The sequence below is a fragment of the Ceratotherium simum genome, chromosome 7, assembly GCF_057802395.1.
Source record: "Ceratotherium simum simum isolate JZ-2026a chromosome 7, ASM5780239v1, whole genome shotgun sequence".
Lineage (NCBI taxonomy): Eukaryota > Metazoa > Chordata > Mammalia > Perissodactyla > Rhinocerotidae > Ceratotherium > Ceratotherium simum.
The window spans coordinates 52,010,811-52,032,685 of NC_141906.1; positions in this window are offsets into that span (position 1 = coordinate 52,010,811).

A 21,875-nucleotide genomic window follows, 5' to 3' on the forward strand; every position below is an offset into this window, starting at 1 on the left:
CAGATTCTCTAAACTTTCTCTGATCTAGAAATTGCTCAGAAGTTTGTTTATATGATTAAAACATTAAAATAGAAATTTAAAACCAAGCTTATGAAGATTTCCAAAAAGCAAATAGATGAGACATGACACATTGCATTTATAAGCCAAAGCAGCATAGCATTGTTCATTTATAAACCATTGCATTTTGGATACTGAGTCAAACTGAAATTCCAAAGATTGCAAGACTCAGATGTCTTTTATTAAATTTACTGTTCAGTTTCTTTATAGTCATTTAAAATTGTCAAGAATGCCAATTCTAACATACAGTATAAAGTTTCTATTGCAAAATTACTTTTGTGTTGCAAGTCAGTAATTTAAAGTTTATTTGTCGTCTCCCTTGTCTTGTCTTTATTGTTAATAATTATTTTGATTGATTTAAGTATTCTTTAAGACTAAGTACCTAAAAGAAAAATATGAGGTATTTATTAGGTATGTAAACATGAAGAAACAGAAATGACCTCTCTCACTCTATTCTTCATCCCTTGGTCAATTTACACTTTCCCTTAAGAGTGTTGATGATGATCATGGCTCCTCTGGAACTCACTTTCAGCTTCCAATGTCTTTATCTTTTCTTTCCCAAATAGAGAGAGGAGTGGCCTGAAACTGATAGTGAGTCAGATCTAGTGCTGACCATAGCAGCCCTTGTGTTAAATCATGGATTGTACTTTGTAAGTAGTGAAACCCTCTCTGCCCACACACCCTATACTCTTCTCTTGTCTTCTCTTTCTTCACTTGTCTTCATTTTCATCAGAGGAAACTAAAAGCTCACTGATTGAAAGATCATAAAGTTCATCTGGGAAGTATAAACAATGCTCGAGCCCTGTTTGTATCATTTTGACAAAATAGTCTTCTATTTTATACTTGAAAAGCTCCAATAACAAGGAATTTCCCACTCTTCCAGGAACTCATTCCATTGTCTGGTAGGACTAATCATCACAAAGTTCTTCCTCATATTAAGTGGAGATGTGCCTTCTGAAGCTTCCTCTCATTGATAGTTCTGTTACTTGAAACCAATAGTAGCAATTCTAAATTCTGCTGCCACATGCAAACTCCTCAAATATTTGGAGGGGATTTTTAGGTCCTCCCTAAATATTAAGCTATCCAGCTAAATCTTCTCAATTCCCTCAATCATTTATATTCTATAGAATATAGTTTTTAAAGTACACTTATTTATTATGGTCTATATAACTGTTTCTTCTCCCCATACACTATGGATCCCAAACAGAAAAAAGAATGGAGTTTTGGCATTCCTAACAAAAAGCTAGACTACAGAGAATGCCATTCAATGTACCCATTACAATTGGGACATTATTTTAAAATAATCCAATGGATATTCTGTAAGAGCGTTGCAGACAAGGTGATAAAAATGTTAAATATGAGGGAACATCTAAGACACTCTTCCCAGGAGTTAAAAACCAGAGCTATGTGTCTATTCTTTATTACTATTCATGTATTTCAATGTTATCCCAACATTACGCTAGTGCTAAGTGTATGCAATGTAACAAATTATTAACTTAATGTGGTTTTGACCCTTCCACTACTGAGTACACCCTGTATTTATTATATAGCAGCAGAGGTGAACTTCAAAGTACTTACCTATTACTAAAAAATAAGCTTAAGGCTTTGGCAACTCTTCTTTAAATATAATATAATTACCATGTGGAAATAATAAGGTTAACTTCTGTGAAATGAGACAAAATTCTCAATTGCTTTAGATAGTATTTGTAGTGGAGGCAATGATGTGTAGCATAGATCCCATCCCTTTCAAGATGGAATCACTCATTGTGCCAGCTGGTGAGAATGATGGTGACTGACAGCTCACAGCTGGATCCCTTCCAGACTGGAAGTAGCATCACCCAAAGTCATATCCTCTTTCCAGGGCAACTCATGTCCAATGACTGGTCAATGCAGAAACATAAAAGCTTAGACCTCGGGTCAGGATGACTCCAGTGTACTTATTCTGAAAAATTGGAAACTTGAATCACAACTTTCAGAAATGAGGATGGCATTTTGAAGAATCACTTTTGACATTTTGGAGAATTAGTTTTGGAAGGACTATCAGGAGGTTATTTGGGGCATTTTAAGTTTGAGACAACTCTTAGACATCCAAGTGGAGATGTCCAAAAGTTAGAAGGAAATAGAGTTTGGAATTCAGATGAAAGATTAAGTCTAGCGATATATAATTGTTAGTTTTCATAACAGACAAATGGCATTTAAAGCTAAGAAATTAGATGAAATTTCAAAGGGAGTAAGCACGAATCAAAAATGTGAGAGGCACTCAAACATTTAAGGTTGAGGAGATGAAGAGAAATCAATAGAGAAAACTGAAAAGGAATAGAGATGTAGGAGGAAATTGAGGCAAAACGCGAATGTGGCCCTACATGTAGCAACATGGAGGCCACAGCAACAGGGCACTAGAGGCCTGAGAGAAAAGAGTGAAAGAGAGAATGGTTATTACTGAAAAGGGAACAGAGACATGAACTCTTTTGTATTTCTTTTTATACTTCACAAAGTAATTTTCCATGCAGCAGAACCAGTCGTTTACCAAGCATAACACATCTCTTAGGAATGAGTTTCTTTATGACTGTTTCAGAAGTTCATATTTCACTACAGTAGCATTCAGGCCTTTGTTTAGCCTCTCTTAGGTACCCATTACCTATTATCATTAAGAATCTTTACTCCATTGCATAGGCCCCAAACATTCCAACTAAGGCTTCTTTTGACCTACCAGGACTTAAAATCCATTAGGCACTCCTCAAATTCTCACTACCAAATCTGTGTAGCAGTAATTATATAGTGCCAATGTGGAGCTCTGATGAAAAGTTACCAATTTTTAAAAATTAATTCATGCTTTTTTTAATGCAATGTATTTAATGATTTTTTTCTTTTCCATATGTGCTAGAAAATGTTGATAAAAAGAATGAGCACTACTGACGTGGACATTTTGGTATATTGTTTTAATAAAAACATTTTGTTTTATTTATTTTATTTCATAACATGTGCTTAAAATATCCAAAGTAGACTGGGGTGAGAGGTTGATTGCTCTACAATTAAGCATGTAAATCATAAATTCATAGGAGAGATATATTTGACTCTTACAATCAATGAGGAAATATCAGAAAGACCACTTAGTCCTGGAGTTGTTACTCATTTTACTAAAGTACATAAAATCATTTGTAGTCATTATGGAAATAATTATATTTTAGAATGTCTTACAAACTATTCAAGAAATTTAAGAGATGATATTTTATTTGAAAAATCGTGGGCAGAATTTCTTAAGCGGTTTTAAAATATGGCCATAATTTGTTAAAAATGCTTTATGCTCTAACAAAATAACCAGAAATTAATTCTAGCCAACCTGTCAAAGAATTTCAGTCTTAAATATGAAGTTTAAAAGTATGCTGCCATGGGCCGGCCCTGTGGCTTAGCGGTTAAGTGCGTGTGCTCCGCTGCTGGCGGCCTGGGTTCGGATCCCAGCCGTGCACCGATGCACTGCTTCTCTGGCCATGCTGGGGCCGCGTCCCACATGCAGCAACTGTAAGGATGTGCAGCTGTGACATACAACTATCTACTGGGGCTTTGGGGGAAAAAAAAAAAAATAGATAATCTTTAAAAAAATAAAAGTATGCTGCCAAACTAAAGAAGCACTAACATGTGAGTCCTTAGAATCCTCTTTCACATACTTCTGGTGTATACATATAAATTTATAGATGTAACAACAAATATTTATTAATTCAACATAGTTAAAAAAAAAAATACAGGTCAAATCCTCTACTTCTGTGCACAAACAGATGACTTTGAACGATGTTCAACTCTGCACGTTCTCACCAAACAACTATCCAGTCACGTTGCACTTTATATGTTCCAACCCTGTATTTGACCTCATTTGTACCTTTCTTCCTTTATTTCTCTCCACAAAAAGTCTGCCTGCCAACTGTACCTGGTTAAAAGGCCATCTCCATCATGAAGTCTTCTTTTGAAATCAAAATGAAACTCCACTCTGTTTCCTTAGCACGTATGTGGTATCTTTGTTACAGAAGATCCACCTTGCAACTGGTGTGAATAAAGTTTCCTCTTTCTCTAAATATTAAGTTCCTAGTAGGCAGAGATCACCCATATATGATGTGTTCACATCTATTCACCTTTCTGTTTCTCATATCATTTGACACATGCTAATGGTGCCCATTACATTTTTGTTGACCTGAGGTAAATTGGTGCAAAACAGCTCCATTTCAATACTCTTTACTAGTTGTGTGACACTAGGTAAATTAGTTACCTTTCTGAGCATTAGTTTTCTCATCTATGAGATAAAGTTAATAATGCCTACTCATAAATCTTATAGGAATTTCACAATATGATAAGTGTAAAAATGATCCCCATAGTACCTTGCGGGTAGTAGTGGAGCGTTATTCAAGAAATGCTAGTTCCCTTGATCCAAAAGAGCTTTTAAAAGTTATGATATGCCTACATGTGACTACAACATTCTGTTTGCATTAGATAGCATCATTTTACTGATTGCCTGGAGGCAACTGTATTTTCATGTTAGTAACAAAGCCTAAAAACAGACTCAAAAGAATTACTAGTGGTCAGAAAAGAAACCCATTTATCTCTGGTTAAGGTAATGATTTCAATATCATGATAAAGGAGACAAATAAACAAAATTATTTCAGAACAGTTTTATATACTGTTTTTTTGGAAAATTCTTTAACATGATGAAAATCTTTTAAATCCTGTGCTTAAATTATTAATAATGAAAAAGAAGGACTTAAGATAAAACGTATCATTTGAATACAAAATTATTTTATTTTAAAAAAAGCACTTTTCTTCTGACTATAAAAATTACAGAATACTTGGAAAATACAGAAATATGAACAGAAGGAAGAAAAATATGTAATATTTCCATTCAGAGATATACAATGTTAATATTTTATTGTTCTGTCCATCTACTGTATATTTATGACATAGTTACACTTATATACATAAGCATATATCTCTATATGCAATATTCAATTTTATCTCAATATAAAGTGAATATTTTCACATATCATTAAACATTTTGGTAATAAAACATTAATTCTTATGTAACATTTTACCATGTATCCTATAATCTATTGAACTATTACTCAATTGTTGGATATTTTCTCTTTTTCTTTTTCTTTTTTCAATTATAAAGGGAATTGTATTGTACATCTTGACACATAATCTTTGTCTCCAGTTCTGATTTCTTTACTTGGATTCCAAGAAAAGGCTTGATATATCTATATCTACATATACATGCTTATATATATATAAAATATATATGTGTAGAATGATACTATTTAGAAATCATTTTTCAATTTTTTCTACACCCATTTCCATGCATCGGAAGTACTTTTTTTACATATTTAAGATCATGCTATTCATGCTGCTTTGTAATTTTTTCACATATATAGTGAGCAATTTTTCATGCCATTAAATATCCAAGTTAGCAGTATGCATATTTTAATGTGTTATATTGAATAAATGAATTCACAAAATTCTTTCATAATTTAATATTGGATATTTTATCCAAAAGCTTTACTTAATTTTGAATTCTAGATAAAACACTTATAATATTACTGTGTATTAAATATAACAAACATCTGTCTTTCTTGAATGTATCCTCAATTAATGAAATAGATTTTAAGTTACTTTTGTAGGTCATAAGAATATCTAATCATATGAATCTTTGTTATTAAATAGCACATGGATTTTTTTCTATATTACTTAATTTAGTTTCTTTACCTCAGTCATGAAGTTTAAGAAAAGAACTACTATACTTAAAATCATTATTTTTATCCCTTGAATGATAAAACTAAATCATAATTTTAGGAAAAAGAAGGACACAGCATGAAGCCAATAAGGGGGAAAAAAGAGTAAAGCACATTTTATTTCCAGGAAAGAAGCCAATAATTGTTACTCAGAACACATAAGGAGAGCATGAATTTAAACATTTAGAGGAAATCATTAAAGCTTGAAGGGCTTTCCTCCAGGGGCACCTTGGAGGAATTCATGTTTCTAAAACAGGAAACATTTATCAAGACTTTGAGCACAGGAGCAGTTTCATGCTACCGTGTCAGCATAACTAGAGCAAATGAACTTTCTGGCCTCAGTGGTCGCGGTGCTACTTCTGTCAATGCAGTTTGCTTTTCTTTAAAAATTTTCTCTCTATATATATACTAATATCTTGCACATTAATGGAAAATAAGAAGAGAAAATTCCTCTTGCTACAAAAATACTGATGTTTCAGAATAACAGGTGAATTGCAAACTAAAAATAGCATGTTTTCATTAAAACTTTCCCAACACTGATTTTTTGTGGTTATTTTCTAAAGGAATCAAATTTACATTCGATGGTTTTTTTATTGTTAAGTTTTCATACTTAAGAGAACCTAGAGAGCACTTTTTCGCCAATGAGAATTGTCATTTTAGAATAATATATTTGGTTTATAGAATTGGAAAGATCATACATTTTTTTCTGGCAAGACCACAGTCGTGCTGGCCCTGAAGATAGCAGAATGGGATAGCAAGAATGATGACAGCCTTTTGGAAAAAAACAACAACAAAATCTAAAGCAATTGATCATGAAATCTGACCTTTCAATTTTGGGGGTGAATTCACTTAATTGTAGGGAAAATGTCCAATTACAACAAAATATATTTTCCATTTTTATATAGGAGAAAATCATGTTATATGGGATTTGCTTGTTTGCATGTTTGCTATGTATTTATTATTTTAACATTTAATGAAGAGGCTTCAAGAAGAAGCAGAGTAAAAACTCAATGACAATACATGAAAGATTTTGTCATATCAATTTAAAGCAGATAATCAGTGATTGTTAAGCTTTTTGGCATTATAAAACCCTATCAGTCTCTACCTATATTCTTTTCCTTTTTAATTCTATACTTGTTTTAACTTAATGTGGGATATAAATGTTTTATGGTTTCAGTTTTGTAATTAGTAATTGTCAAAATATCATAGTACTAATCTGGGATTAACTAGAATCCATATGTACTTACCCCTACGATCTAATAACTTTGGTTTGCTTCTTAAATTCCTGGAATGCCCCGCTTCTTTTCCCGATTCAGTTCGTCAAAAAATGAGCTCCTCTTTTTTGTCAATTTTTGGGTCTAGGATATGGGAATATAAAAATGTTAAACAGATAAAACAAAGAAATGTGATTCTTGAATAAAAATGGAAACTTAAATGTCTTTATAGGAGCACAAATGCAGGAAGCTTTGTCCAGCCAGGGAGGGAGGGGAGAGAAAGGCTTCCTGAAGAAAGTCATGTTCAAGTAATTTTTTTTCCTTAATGCCGGCATTCAAGGCTTTTCCCCCTCACTCACATGTCCACTTGACTACATTAGTTTTAGATAACGCAAACAGAAGTTCTTTATAGTGCTTTCTCACAGTTGAATTGAATTATCCTAGATAAGACTTTTCAAACCCGGAGAAATATGTCATTCACTCACAGTAAGGGAAGAATTATTTATAGTTTCTTCTTGAGCTGCTTATTCTGATGACTCTCTTGTAGTCAATAAAAATCCCATAAGAGGAATTTCCCTAACTTCCTATTTGAAGCACAGACAAAAACTAAACAAAACAAAGAAATGAAAACATTTGCAAAAACTTATTCTATATGGAAATCTGAATTTTGGATGTGTGCTGATAGGCACACAGGTACAAATAGCATATAAATTTTAGAATGATGTTTCAGATCTCCTCAAATAATAATATTCTTTGTTTATGCTTGGTGACATTCCTTAACTCTTTGTATTCTGCATATATACCTGATCAGAGTTAACAAACAAACAAAAAATAGTTAAGTCATATTGAGAGGGTAAGATGGTATAGTGATGGGATACATATTTAAATTTTAATTATATTGAATAAAATAACTTGTTTCAAAAGAAAAAATATATATATTGCAATAAAGGATGAAAAGAAAGGAGGCAAGGAATTGTTTTAAAAAGTGAAGGGAAAATCTGAAACATGTAAAAGCAAAAAGACAGCCAAAATAGAGAATTCGGTGTTCCTCAGTGCTCTGTTCCTAGAGCTTATCATTATTTCCATGCATGGAAGATGCTTAGTAAACATTAGTTGACTATTTACAGACATTGCAGAGCTTGTTACTTTTATTAAGTTTTATTATGTAATTCCACCCATAACACCTTGTGTACATCTCTTTCACTGTCCCTATTACATGATTGAAATGGTTTGTTTTGTGAGTATTTCTCCTCCATTACTCTCTAATTATCCTACAGTGCATGGTCCAGGTCATAATTATTTTTTTATCTCTATTACATACATAGAGTCCTTGTGCCTAGAAGACAATCACATGTTAAATAGACTGAAGTGACACAGATACCATATGTCAATAAGCACCAGCATCATCAACTACCACAGCTCTGAGAAACTACTCAACTTGCCATGTTCACTACACGGGCAAACAAAAAGAGCATTGTGCAGTGTCTGATCTAGAGGTACTTATAAAGTCAATTGGGAAGCCAGGATGAAGTGGCTAATGGTTTTCTGAAGCATGTCTTTTTACAAAACAAGCAAAAAAAACTACCCAATGTTTTTTGGAAATCAAGCAAACTAAAATTATATTGGTAGTTATAGTTAAATTGATCCAATATTTATTTATAAACAGATATTAACACTCACCTTTAATGGTTTAGGAAAGTGACTCATTCACTCATTCAATCAATTATCTTGTATGTTCTTCCAGAAATAAAAAATATCAGGAAGCTGGAGAGAGCACATAACAAATAAAACTTCAGCATTTATTAAAGGAGAGATGAAAGAAGAGTGAGAAATAAACAAAGAAATAGAAAAATAAAGAATCAGATAAAAAGTAATCAAACATAAGGTTAAATGTATATACTTTATTTTCACATGTACACATTTGTGACCTATTCTTGAGCCACAAAATTAAACCAAAGTTATGCAATTGCTGATGAGAAAGAAAAAATATTACCAGTTACATAATGTAGTATCCTCAAGATTAAAAACATAAAAAATCACTAAGTTCCCAGGAAAATTACATCTATTCAACTATTATTGAATTATGTTACAGATGGCTCTGTAATAATAGTAAAAAGGGTCCATGATGATATCCTTGCAATAGGCATAACTATTAGTTACACTGAACTATTTCTTACAGCAGTCGTCAATACAATATAGTCTGAATACATCACTTTGTCCAGATCTGGTTAGATCTAAAAATATTTAAAAATATTTGAAAAGTTGGTTGGACTTCCTTTCCTTTGAATTATATTCATTTAATAGGTTTTATCTCTACTGAATTTTAAATATGTCATATGAGGGATAGTTAACTGAGGAAGGCAAAAGTCTGGAATGCCAGGAGAATTTACTCAAATGAAAGTTTGAACTCATGTTTTAGGAGACAGTTGAACTGGGATTAGGTTTCATTAATCTCAGTGACAGAAGGTGATGGGAATCTGGCCTATGAGGAGACTCAAAAGGGGACTTCATGTCATGGACAGCTGAATTGATTAAAAAAAAAAAAAAAAAAGTTGATTTGAAACTATTCCAGTGCAGAGTTAAATGAGAAATAGAAACTGCATGGTTACGGGGTGGCAGTATGCTTTTAATCTGAAAAAAGAAATTAATCCATACGAAAAAGATGTTCACCGTGGCCAAAATGCATTCTCTGTAATGGAGCACCCAGCATTGTGCAATAGTACTTTCCGGTATACAATTCACGGTAATGCTGAAAATCCAAAAAATAAGTAAATGAGTTAACATGGTTTAATAATTTAACCGCTGGAGAACACTGATTCTTTTCTTTCTGCTTGTTCTTCCTTTTTGATCACCCTCGCATGTTCCTTCATTTTTCCCCTTACTTGCTTCTCCAGTACGTTCCTTTCCTCTTCTTTCTTATCCTGTGGAAATGTCATTTGGATTTTTTTTAGATGCCTGGTATTAGATGCCAGACAACCTAATTAAACCTAGTTAATCATCTGTTCAGGCCATCTTGTCTGAGATAATAAAATCATATCATTTGCAAATATCAAGAAGTATGTTTTCAGTTTTCTATCTCAAGAGGAAATGTATCAATGTATACAAAAGTTTTATCAGATAATTAAGAAAACCAAAACAATGAAGATTGGAGGGGCTCATACCTTTGTTATCTTTTGAATAACATTTTTTTAGCTTTATTTACAAATCTTAGAACCACACCTCCCACACCCACACACACACAACCAAATAGCAGAAAAGAAATCTTAATTAGATTAGGCCCAAATTCTAGTTCAACTTCTTACTATATCTATACTTTTAGACAAATTATTTATCTTCTCCAAGCCTTAGCCTCCTCACTGGTAAAATAGAGATAAAAATTATATCTTTCTCATAGAATTTGACTGAATATTAGTAAGTGACATGATACATATAAAATGCTTAGTTTAATTCCTGGCATATAGCATGCCCTTTAGAAATGTCAGTTATTAATAATAATTACTGGTTACTATCTGCAGAACACAGGCCAAGAAAAAGTCAATCAAAGCTGTAAATTGTCATATTATTCCTGATGCATTTTTCCTAAAGTGGTATATTATATAAATAACAAAGCTCTATGATAGAATAATCATATCAAGGGCTACAAATTCTTTGTTATATAATTTTTTTATTGATGTTTTCATAGTTTGTAACATTGTGAAATTTTGGGTTGTACATTTTTGTTTGTCTCTCACCATATCTATGTCTCCCGTCACCCCTCGTGCCCACCCCCTACCCCCATTGCCCCTGGTAACCACAATACAGTTTTCTCTGTCCATGTGTTGGTTTATATTCCACATATGAGTGAGATCATACAGTGTTTGTCTTTCTCTTTCTGGCTTACTTCATTTAACATAATACCCTCCAGGCCCATCCATGTTGTCGCAAATGGGACAATTTTGTCTTTTTTTATGGCTGAGTAGTATTCTGTTGTATATATATACCACATCTTCTTGATCCAATCATCAGTCGAGGGACGCTTAGGTTGCTTCCACTTCTTGGCTATAGTGAATAATGCTGCATTGAACATAGGGGTGCATAAGCCTCTTTGGATTTTGATTTCAGGTTCATTGGATATATTCTCAGTAGTGGGACAGCTGAGTCATAGGGTATTTCTATTTTTAATTCTTTGAGGACTCTCCATACCGTTTTCCATAGAGGCTGCACCAGTTTGCATTCCCACCAGCTGTGTATGAGGGTTCCTGTTTCTCCACATCCTCTCCAACATTTGTTGTTTTTGTTTTTGTTTTTTTTAATTGATGTTTTGATAGTTTTTAACATTGTGAAATTTTTGGTTGTACATTTTTGTTTTTCCATAACCATATATATGTCTCCCTTCACCCCTTGTGCCCACCCCCCACCCCTGCCCCATAGCCCCTGGTAACCACAATGCAGTTTTCTCCGTCCATGTGTTAGTTTATACTCCACATATGAGTGAGATCATACAGTGTTTGTCTTTCTCCTTCTGGCTTACTTCATTTAACATAATACCCTCCAGGCCCATCCATGTTTTTGCAAATGGGACGATTTTGTCTTTTTTTATGGCTGAGTAGTATTCCATTGTATATAATATACCACATCTTCTTGATCCAATTGTCAGTCGAGGGACACTTAGGTTGCTTCCACTTCTTGGCTGTGGTGAATAATGCTGCAATGAACATAGGGGTGCATTGATCTGTGTGTCTGTTTTTTGTACAAGTACCATGCTGTTTTGATTACTATTGCTTTGTAGTATGTTTTGAAGTCAGGGATTGTGATGCCTCCAGCTTTGTTCTTTTTTCTTAGGATTGCTTTAGCTATTTGGGGTCTTTTGTTGCCCCATATGAATTTTAGTATTCTTTTTTCTATTTCCGTGAAGAATGTCATTGGGATTCTGATTGGGATTGCATTGAATCTGTAGATTGCTTTAGGTAATATAGACATTTTAACTATGTTTATTTTTCCAATCCATGTGCATGGGATGTCTTTCCATTTATTTATGTCGTCATCGATTTCTTTCATGTTGATTGATTTGCAGATATTGAACCATCCCTGCGTCCCTGGTATAAATCCCACTTGATCATGGTGTATGATCTTTTTAATGTATTGCTGTATTCAGTTTGCCAATATTTTGTTGAGGATTTTTGCATCTATGTTCATCAGTGATATTGGCCTGTAATTTTCCTTCTTTGTATTGTCTTTGTCTGGCTTTGGTATCTGGGTGATATTGGCCTCGTAGAATGAGTTAGGAAGTGCTCCACCTTCCTCTATTTTTTAGAAAAGTTTGAGAAGGATGGGTATTAAATCTTCTTTGAATATTTGTTAAAATTCACCAGAGAAGCCATCTGGTCCTGGACTTTTATTTTTTGAGAGCTTTTTGATTACTATTTCAATCGCTTTATTTGTGATTACTCTATTCAGATTCTCCATTTCTTCTTGGTTTGTTCAGTTTTGGGAGGTTGTATGAGTCTAAGAATTTATCCATTTCTTCTAGATTGTCCAATTTGTTGGCATATAATTTCTCATACTATTCTCTTATAATCCTTTGTATTTCTGTGGTATCTGTTGTAATTTCTCCTCTTTCATTTCTAGTTTTATTTACTTGAGTCTTTTCTCAGTAAGTCTGGCTAAGAGTTCGTCAATTTTGTTTATCTTCTCAAAGAACCAGCTCTTTGTGTCATTAATCCTTTCTACTGTTTTTTTGGTCTCAATTTCATTTATTTCTGCTCTGAGTTTTATTATTTCTCTCCTTTTGCTGACTTTGGGCTTTGTTTGTTCTTCTTTTTCTAGTTCTGTTAGGTGTAATTTAAGCTTTCTTATTTGGACTTTTTCTTGTTTGTTAAGGTGGGCTTGTATCACTATGTGTTTCCCTCTCAGGACCCCTTTTGCTGCATCCCATGTGATTTGGTATGGCATATTTTCATTTTCGTTTGTTTCCAGATAGTTTTTAATTTCTCCTTTAATTTCATCAATGATCCATTCATTGTTCAGTAGCATGTTGTTTAATCTCCATATTTTTGTCACTTTTCCAGTTTTTTTTTCGTGGTCGATTTCCAGTTTCATAGCATTATGGTCTGAAAAGATGCTTGTTATGATTTCAATCTTCTTAAATTTATTGAGGCTTGCTTTGTTTCCCAACATATGGTCTATCCTTGAGAATGTTCCATGTGCACTTGAGAAGAAAGTGTAGTCAGATGTTTTTGGATGGAGTGCTCTGTATATGTCTACTAGGTCCATCTCGTCCAGGTTTTCAGTTAAGTCCACTATTTCTTTATTGACTTGTTGTCTGGATGATCTATCCATTGATGTAAGTGGGATATTACGATCCCCTACTATTATTGTGTTGTTGTTAATGTCTCCTTTTAGGTTTGTTAATAGTTGCTTTATGTACTTTCCTGCTCTTATGTTGGGTGCATATATATTTATAAGTGATATGTTTTCTTGGTGGAGTGTCCCTTTTATCATTATATATTTCCCTTCTTTGTCTCTCTTAACCTGTTTTATCTTGAAGTCTACTTTGTCTGATATGAGTATGGCAACACGTACTTTCTTTGGTTTGCCACTAGTGTTATATAATTTTCAAAATAATAGCTGTTCCATAAGTTGGAAATAATGTGCTCTAAAGTAATTTGTATAGGGAAATATGTAGTAACGTAAAACAAGGAAAAAAGAGCACTGCATCCTTGGAAAATTGGATAAGTCATATTTCACATTTATTGAGGTACGATCATACATATGGGTGTCTACAAAGAGGAGCAAGTTGTTAAAACCTTCCCTTGATTGCATGTAGGAGCAAAAGGCAATCTCACCTGCAGGACTTATTTGGCTTAATGTTCTGTAATGGGATCAATCAGATGCTTTAGAATGATTCTGGGTTCTATAAAAAATATGGAGCATGTGTTTTTGGTTTTTAAATCAGGGAGAATTGACTTGCCAGATATAAACTTGAATCTGAGTCTACACCATCTCTATTACCAGATTCATTCTTTAACTATGTCCCAGAAACATCTACCACTGCTAGGTCTTACACACCAGTTCAGGAACTCTTGGATGGTTGTAATTTAAGAAAACTTTTTGAATCAAAGTAGTTGGAGAAATTGGTTATGGTTTTGTTAAATGAAAATTTTATAATAACATCATACAATTTGGAAGCATTATGATTTTGGAACATTGCCTAACTTGGCAAGAGAAACAGTTTGTGAATAAGAATTCTAACTATCTAGTTACTATGCGAAAATATTTTTTGTCAATTTTTTCACTGTTTTTAAATAAAGAATAGTTTGTTTCTTGGAAATGTTATAATTGATTCTAAATGTATTCTATCTAGGTACAAATGTATAATCTGCACCTCAAATGAACTTTATGCAATTGTCAAATGAATGACTCTTAGAGTAAGTAAACTGAATAACATAAGAATATGACAACTAAATAATCATAAATGTGTAGAACTGTGTTGATAAGAAAATAGTTTATCATTTTATAATTTTTGTGACTGTAGAAAACTTGGTAAATGTAGAAAAGTAACAAGAGGTAAAATAAAATAAAATAAAAACTATCTATAACCCTAACTCCTAGATATAACTTTTGTTGACTCTATGATATTTCATTATAGGTTTATGCAGTAATTTATTTTTCTATTCTTCTATACCTACTCATTTGGCTTATTTCCAGCCTTTTGTTAATTATAAATAATATTGTAAGAAAATTATTGTACAAAAATATTTGATCACATAACCGATAAATAAGAATATATAATTTTTAAGATAAAACACATTTTCCCACTGAGGTATAAGACATTATAAACACTCAAAAGAATGAAACTGAAACAGGGTGTGGATTCGTTTCTGATAATATTCTAAGAGGTGAAATTAAGCTGAGATTTAGTCAGGTTTAATTATTGACTCAAGATGTTTTAACTTATCTTCCAGTTTCATTGTCTGAGTTTTGAGTGATAATATGTTTATGCAAGTATGATTTCATTATGCAACAATGGTTTAAAAAAGTTTAGTCTCTAATCCAAATTAATGAAACATTTTCTGATATAGTCATAATGTCTCCCACATATTAGGTGACCTCAATTTTTCCATATGAATTGCTTAAAATTGTTGATGGATGGAAAATTACTATGGGAGGGTGATTCTGTAAACCAACTGTGGCTTTTCGTATATAGTAGGATACTTGTTCACATCTAATAACCACTCATCTCTTTTCATAGACCTCATGTGCAGATTCATCAAAGTTATGACAACCAGTATGGGACTAGAAGCCATGAAGAGTCACATTAGAGACTTTAGAAAAAAATGTTAAAGATTGAATAGTCCTATTTTAATATTTTTATTCATGTAGTATCGAGGCATTTTATTCCTAGTCAGAATGATGTTTAGCCCTTGTTGCAAACGCACACACAAATTGTTGTGGTAAATATGAATCTTAAGTCACAAAGTATGGTTGATACATAAGGTAATTTTCTTTATCATTTTTCTGTTTCTATTTCAAATGCCCATTCTTTTACATGGTGAAAACTGGGTATGACACAACTGGGGGAGGTTTCCCTCTCAGTTTTTGCTTGGGTTGTGTTATGAGAGGTTTGGGGATTCGATCGGAGATGTAAAAGATACTTTCCACTCCAAACAAATGGACTGAAGGTATATTTTATTATATAGAGGATAGTAAAGGTGATAGTCTGCAAACAGATCCGAATAGGTCAAATATTAAGAAGGAAAAAACATCAGCCCGACTGGAAAGGGAAAACATCCACATCGGCTGAAGAGAAATGACACAAATCAACCGGAAAGAGAAACACCAGGTTGACCGAAAAGAGAACATATCAAATCAATTATTTTATATCAAATCAATTACTCACAATATCCACGCCCCACTGCCGGGAGAGCCCTGTCAATCGACGCGGCTGGGCAAGGATCACACGTCCTGGGCAAGGTGTCCCTTCCACAGGTGGAACTCTCACCAGGTCTCAGCTTTCAGCAGTTTATATAAGCAGTTACGGAGTTTACAGAGCAAGCGTCTAGTGTTCCCATGCACAAAACAGTTATCAGTGGCGTACGTGCACTGAGCCCCTTGGCTAACGTCCCAGCCCAGTGGTTGTGTACGTGCATTGTTTTCTTTGGTTATCGTCTTAGCCCGGCACAGATGGCCAGTCCATCCCGTGCTACGACGCTCGAAGAGCCTTGAACTGTTACAACTTGCAACTCCCTCCGTGGGAGAAAGGCCAGTTTCCGGGAAAAGGCCAGTTTCCACCACACAGAAAGCAGCTTTGTATTTCTTTGTGTGTTGGTGGCTATAGGTCAATGGAGCGGCCAAACATGGCTGTACTCATGTCAAGACATATTCGGCCGTGGCCGTCTCCATTAACCATAAGACACCATATGCACAGACAATGAACTTCGTACACAAGCACATAAGGCACATCCAAGAATCCAAAATCCAATGACTATAATAATTATAAAACTATCTCACAATAAAGGACCCAAACCCCAAGGTAGTCAATCAAATAACCCCTTAAAATATGAAATGTTATTAACTTGATCTTGCAAATCATGTACAGCATTAAAGATAACATTAGATAAGGTAACACTTAGGCATAACAAACTAGCTTGCAGAAGTCCAGACCAGTCCCCATCACAGAGGGTAACAGAAGGCAGGGTAATAGAGAAATTATAACTAGTTTTGTGTGACTGATCAGATATAGGCTTGTACCAAGAGATTGCTTGATGTTTTTGAGACCAAATTTCTCGGCCATTCATAGTCCAGGTTATAGGTCCCACTGGTGTAGAGCAGTTGGTCTAACAGTGCAGGGTCAAAGGTTGTCCTACGGAGACATTAGTTGGTGTGTAGGTCTGCAGCAGACATGGAGGTGCAGCACAGCATAGTGAACACAGCAGGAATATCTATTCATGCAAAGAAACAGAATTTTTAGGAACATGATATAACTGTTTATTTTCTGGATATATAACTATGAGTGTTGCAGTGGGCCCTTGGGCCACTACTTCTGTGGCACGGGGAGCCGCATTGGGTGGATGTGTCACCCACGCCTTTGCTCCGGGTTTCCATCCATCTGTAGACCCAAATCCTTGCATTCCTCTTTTAGTTAATCCACTTGGAGGTGGTCCTTGTGACACATTTGGAGTCAAGAGGGGAAGCACCAATAATTGTCCCACTCGTTTCCCAGACTCTATAGTTAGTATTGTGTCACTACCATTATATAATATAAATTTTATTTTTTCTTGGTAATCTGGATCAATGACTCCTCCCAGTATATTAATATCTTTTGCTGCCAGTCCAGAGCATCCTTTTAACAAACCAAAGGTATTTTTGGGAAATTGTACCCCTATCCCAGTAGGGACTATAAACTGCTTCTTAGGGGGCGATTGAATAGAATGAACAGTAGATAAACCCAATCCAGCCGCTTCGGCCGTGGCACGAAAAGGCGGTTTAGCAGACTGAGTCAGGGGCCAATAGGTTAAGGTCATAAACTCATGGGTGGCGGTTGCCACTTCTGTAATCTTTGCTGGTAACAACCTTGACAGAGGAGTCTCATTAGGGCCTAGTGGCCTATTATTTAACACATTTAGAGCAGTACTTAGATGGTTGTGCCACCCCTTTAATGAGCCATGACCAAGTTTCCTCAGTTGTTGTTTAAGCAATCCATTTATTCGTTTTATGAGGCCTGTAGCTTGGGGGTAATAAGGTATATGATAAATCCATTCTATATAATTTTTCTTGGTATAAGTTTGAATCAACTTACCTGTAAAGTGGGAACCATTGTCACTCTGAATTTGTCTTGGTGTTTTATAATATAACTTTATTGTATCTAATAATTTTATAGCACTCTGTTGGGTGGCCACTTTAGTTGACATAGCCAGTAAATAACCAGAATATGTATCAACAGCAGTACAGGCATAAGTATAGCCACAAGAATTTGGCAAGGGTCCAATAAAATCTATTTGCCAGGTATAGTCGGGAAATAATCCCTTTTGGATATGACCTTGGTAGGGGTGTGGAACTCCCCGTTTATTTAACTGTTGGCATAACTGACATTGTTGTACTGCAGTGGCAATATCATCATGGGTGACAAGGATTCCCCCTTGTTGTGCCCACCTGTATGAAGCTTGTTCTCCCAAGTGTCCACTCTTTTCGTGGACCCATTGTGCTAAGCCTGGGTTGTGCATTGCACGAATCTGCATCAGCTGATCAGCATGAGAATTATGCTTTCGTTTTGCAGAAATTAAAGAACTGTGAGCATCAACATGAAATACAGTAACAATCGTGTTTTGACACCATAACCATATGTCTTTCCATAATTTTTTTTTCCATATTTTTTTATCATTAATTTTCCAATCATGTTTTTTCCATTGTGGCATCCACGTTGCCAAACCTTGTGCCACTGCCCATGAATCAGTATATATATGACATGGTTGCCCCTGTTTTTGTTGAAGTGCCTGATACACCGCATAAAGTTTAGCATATTGGCTACTCATATTATCTCCGGTGGTGACAATTGTTTGTTGGGTGGATGGGTTATAGGCAACTGCTTTCCATTTCCGTGAGCCTGATATCATTTTGGCAGAATCATCCGTAAACCAGGTATGTTTTTGTTGTTTTTTAGTCAATTGGTCATATGAGACACCCCATTTAACAGGAGATTCTGTTATATCAGTAATCAAATCAGGGACGGCCGCTTGAATAGCCGGAGTCACTTTGTTTAGCTCTCTGTAATCTACAATCATTCTCTGTGTCCCATCACCTTTTTTAACAGGCCAGATAGGATTATTCCAGGCTGTAGTTACTCTGCGAAGGACTTTTACAGCCAAATAATCTTCTATGGTCTCAGATATTTTTTGTTGTCCTCCAGGGATGCGATATTGTCTTTGATTGACCACTTGCGTGGCAGGTGGAATTTCTACTTTATGATGCAAACATCCCACAATTACAGCATTAATATGAAAAGACAAAGCTCTAATAGCAAATTGGTATTGTCCATCAGCCAAATTTAATGTCAATCCTTTTAGAATATCAATCCCAATTATATATTCTGGTATTGGCACAATCATAACTAGATATGTGCACCGGGGTAGTTGCCCAATTTGCATAGAAAGATTAGTGGTAACTGCCTGGATTTCTTTTCCTCCCAATCCAGTTATCAGAATTGATGTACTTTGAAACTTAGTTGGATTCCCATAGATAAGGGTGGCCTCCGCCCCTGTATCTATAAGTGCCTGCACACTAGTTGTAGATCCATTCTTCCAAAATATTTCAATTGGTACATGTGGTCTAATATCTTTTTTTATAGTGGCACTAATCGATACAGAGGTTTGGCCTTCCCCTCAATCACATAAGTCAGCAAGAAGAGGATCCGAGGGAGGAGGCGGTGCACTAGGTGCAGTAGGCACTGGGTTGGAAGCATTTTCTATATTGTCCCTTCTATTCACTTGTTTTACATTCAGCCCTTTTTCTTTATATAGTTTCTATAATTCTTTAGTGTCAACTCCATTAATCTGGTCTTTAGGTACTCCGGCCCGGAGTAGGGCCAAAAACATATCACCTCTAGTCATTTTATCCTTTTTAAAGAATGTTTTTCTTTTTTCCCTTCCTGGAGAGTTTTCAGTTGTCTGCCAGTCTGCCAAATCTGCTAGCTGCATAATCTTATCTGCAAGTGTTGCTATAGGGTTTTCAGTTTCATTTATGAGAAGCGTTGTAATTATTTGTTTGTATGCCGGAGGTGCAGTTTTTATCAACTTGTTTCGCACCTGGACACTTAAAGTCATTTTATTTAAAGCTTTACCACACCCCAGAAACACAGCCCGTTTCATGGTTTCTTTTCTCATCTTTTGGACATAATCTTTTAAAGTATACCACGGTCTATTAGTGTCTGGCCACATATCCTCCATGGGGTATTTATCTTGAGCTCCTTTTACTGCAAGAGCCAATAAAGTTGTACCATCAGTGTCTTGTCCACGATCATTTGGGGGGTGAGCATTCACGCTCCAATCTCTGAAAGCTCCCCGTATTACTGGATCATTGGACAAAATTACAAATTTAAAAGCATCTCCTGCATCCAGATTAATTCCTGTAGCGCCCATATCATATAGGCGAACAAGCCAGGTTATAATGGCTTCTCCAGGCTTTTGTGTAGCCCGGGCTAAAATATCAGAAATTTCTTGTTGGTTAAAATCCTCAATCACATCTTTTCTTACAGAATGATTACCATCCATTTCCATCCGCCGACGGCGAAGAGGACGTGCCTCTGTGCGTTTGGGAGGTTTTTCCTCTTTCTCATAATCAGTTTCAGAATCATCATCCCAGATATCACCATCCCATGTGTCTGGGTCCCACTTAGGACCGGCCGATGCTATGGCCGTACGAACTTTTCGTTTATTTACCTTTCCTCTCCTCTTTCTATATTTATATTTGGCAACTCTTACAGCAGCTTGGTAGTTACGAGCCTGATCTCCCAGTGCATGATATTGACATTGAATCATAGCCAAGCGAAACTGCAAATCTGAATTTTTTTTTTCCAAGAGTGCCTTCTCTTTCTGTATCTTATCCCTATCTTCTATAGCCCGATGATAAGCAGTCAGCAAACACCAACCTCGCCGTGCCAAAAAAGAAACATCATCTTTCTTTTTCCTTTCCACCGTCTGCAAAGCTTTGGTCACATCCAATGGTTTAAATCGTCGTAGACGAGCATCCCAAGCTTCACATAACCCTGACCTACGAGCCCACTCCCCAGCCAGAGTGCAAAAGGGAGGGTCCTCCCATCCTGGAATTTCTTCCACCTTGGCTTCAGTTACCTTTCGTTTGAATAGGAAAGGCATCTCCTTAATCGAATCCTGCTCACAGCGCCAATTATGTTATGAGAGGTTCGGGGATTCGATCGGAGATGTAAAAGACACTTTCCACTCCAAACAAATGGACTGAAGGTATATTTTATTATATAGAGGATAGTAAAGGCGATAGTCTGCAAACAGATCCGAATAGGTCAAATATTAAGAAGGAAAAAACATCAGCCCGACTGGAAAGGGAAAACATCCACATCGGCTGAAGAGAAATGACACAAATCAACCGGAAAGAGAAACACCAGGTTGACCGAAAAGAGAACACATCAAATCAATTACTTCATATCAAATCAATTACTCACAATATCCATGCCCCACTGCCGGGAGAGCCCTGTCAATCGACGCGGCTGGGCAAGGATCACACGTCCTGGGCAAGGTGTCCCTTCCACAGGTGGAACTCTCACCAGGTCTCAGCTTCCAGCAGTTTATATAAGCAGTTACGGAGTTTACAGAGCAAGCGTCTAGTGTTCCCATGCACAAAACAGTTATCAGTGGCGTACGTGCACTGAGCCCCTTGGCTAACGTCCCAGCCCAGTAGTTGTGTACGTGCATTGTTTTCTTTGGTTATCGTCTTAGCCCGGCACAGATGGCCAGTCCATCCCGTGCTACGACGCTCGAAGAGCCTTGAACTGTTACAACTGGCAACTCCCTCCGTGGGAGAAAGGCCAGTTTCCGGGAAAAGGCCAGTTCCCACCACACAGAAAGCAGCTTTGTATTTCTTTGTGTGCTGGTGGCTATAGGTCAATGGAGCGGCCAAACATGGCTGTACTCATGTCAAGACAGGTTGTCTTTAAATTCCATAGAATTTTGAAACCCATGTTTTGGGGACGAAATTAAGAAAAAGAATAAAAAAACTCCATTACGTATGTGCAAGGGAGAATGGACAAAAGGGAAGACGGGGGGGAAGCCATTTTCCGATCCTGCAGGATACTGCAGGATACAGCTTTCTGTCTGTATTATCCTTG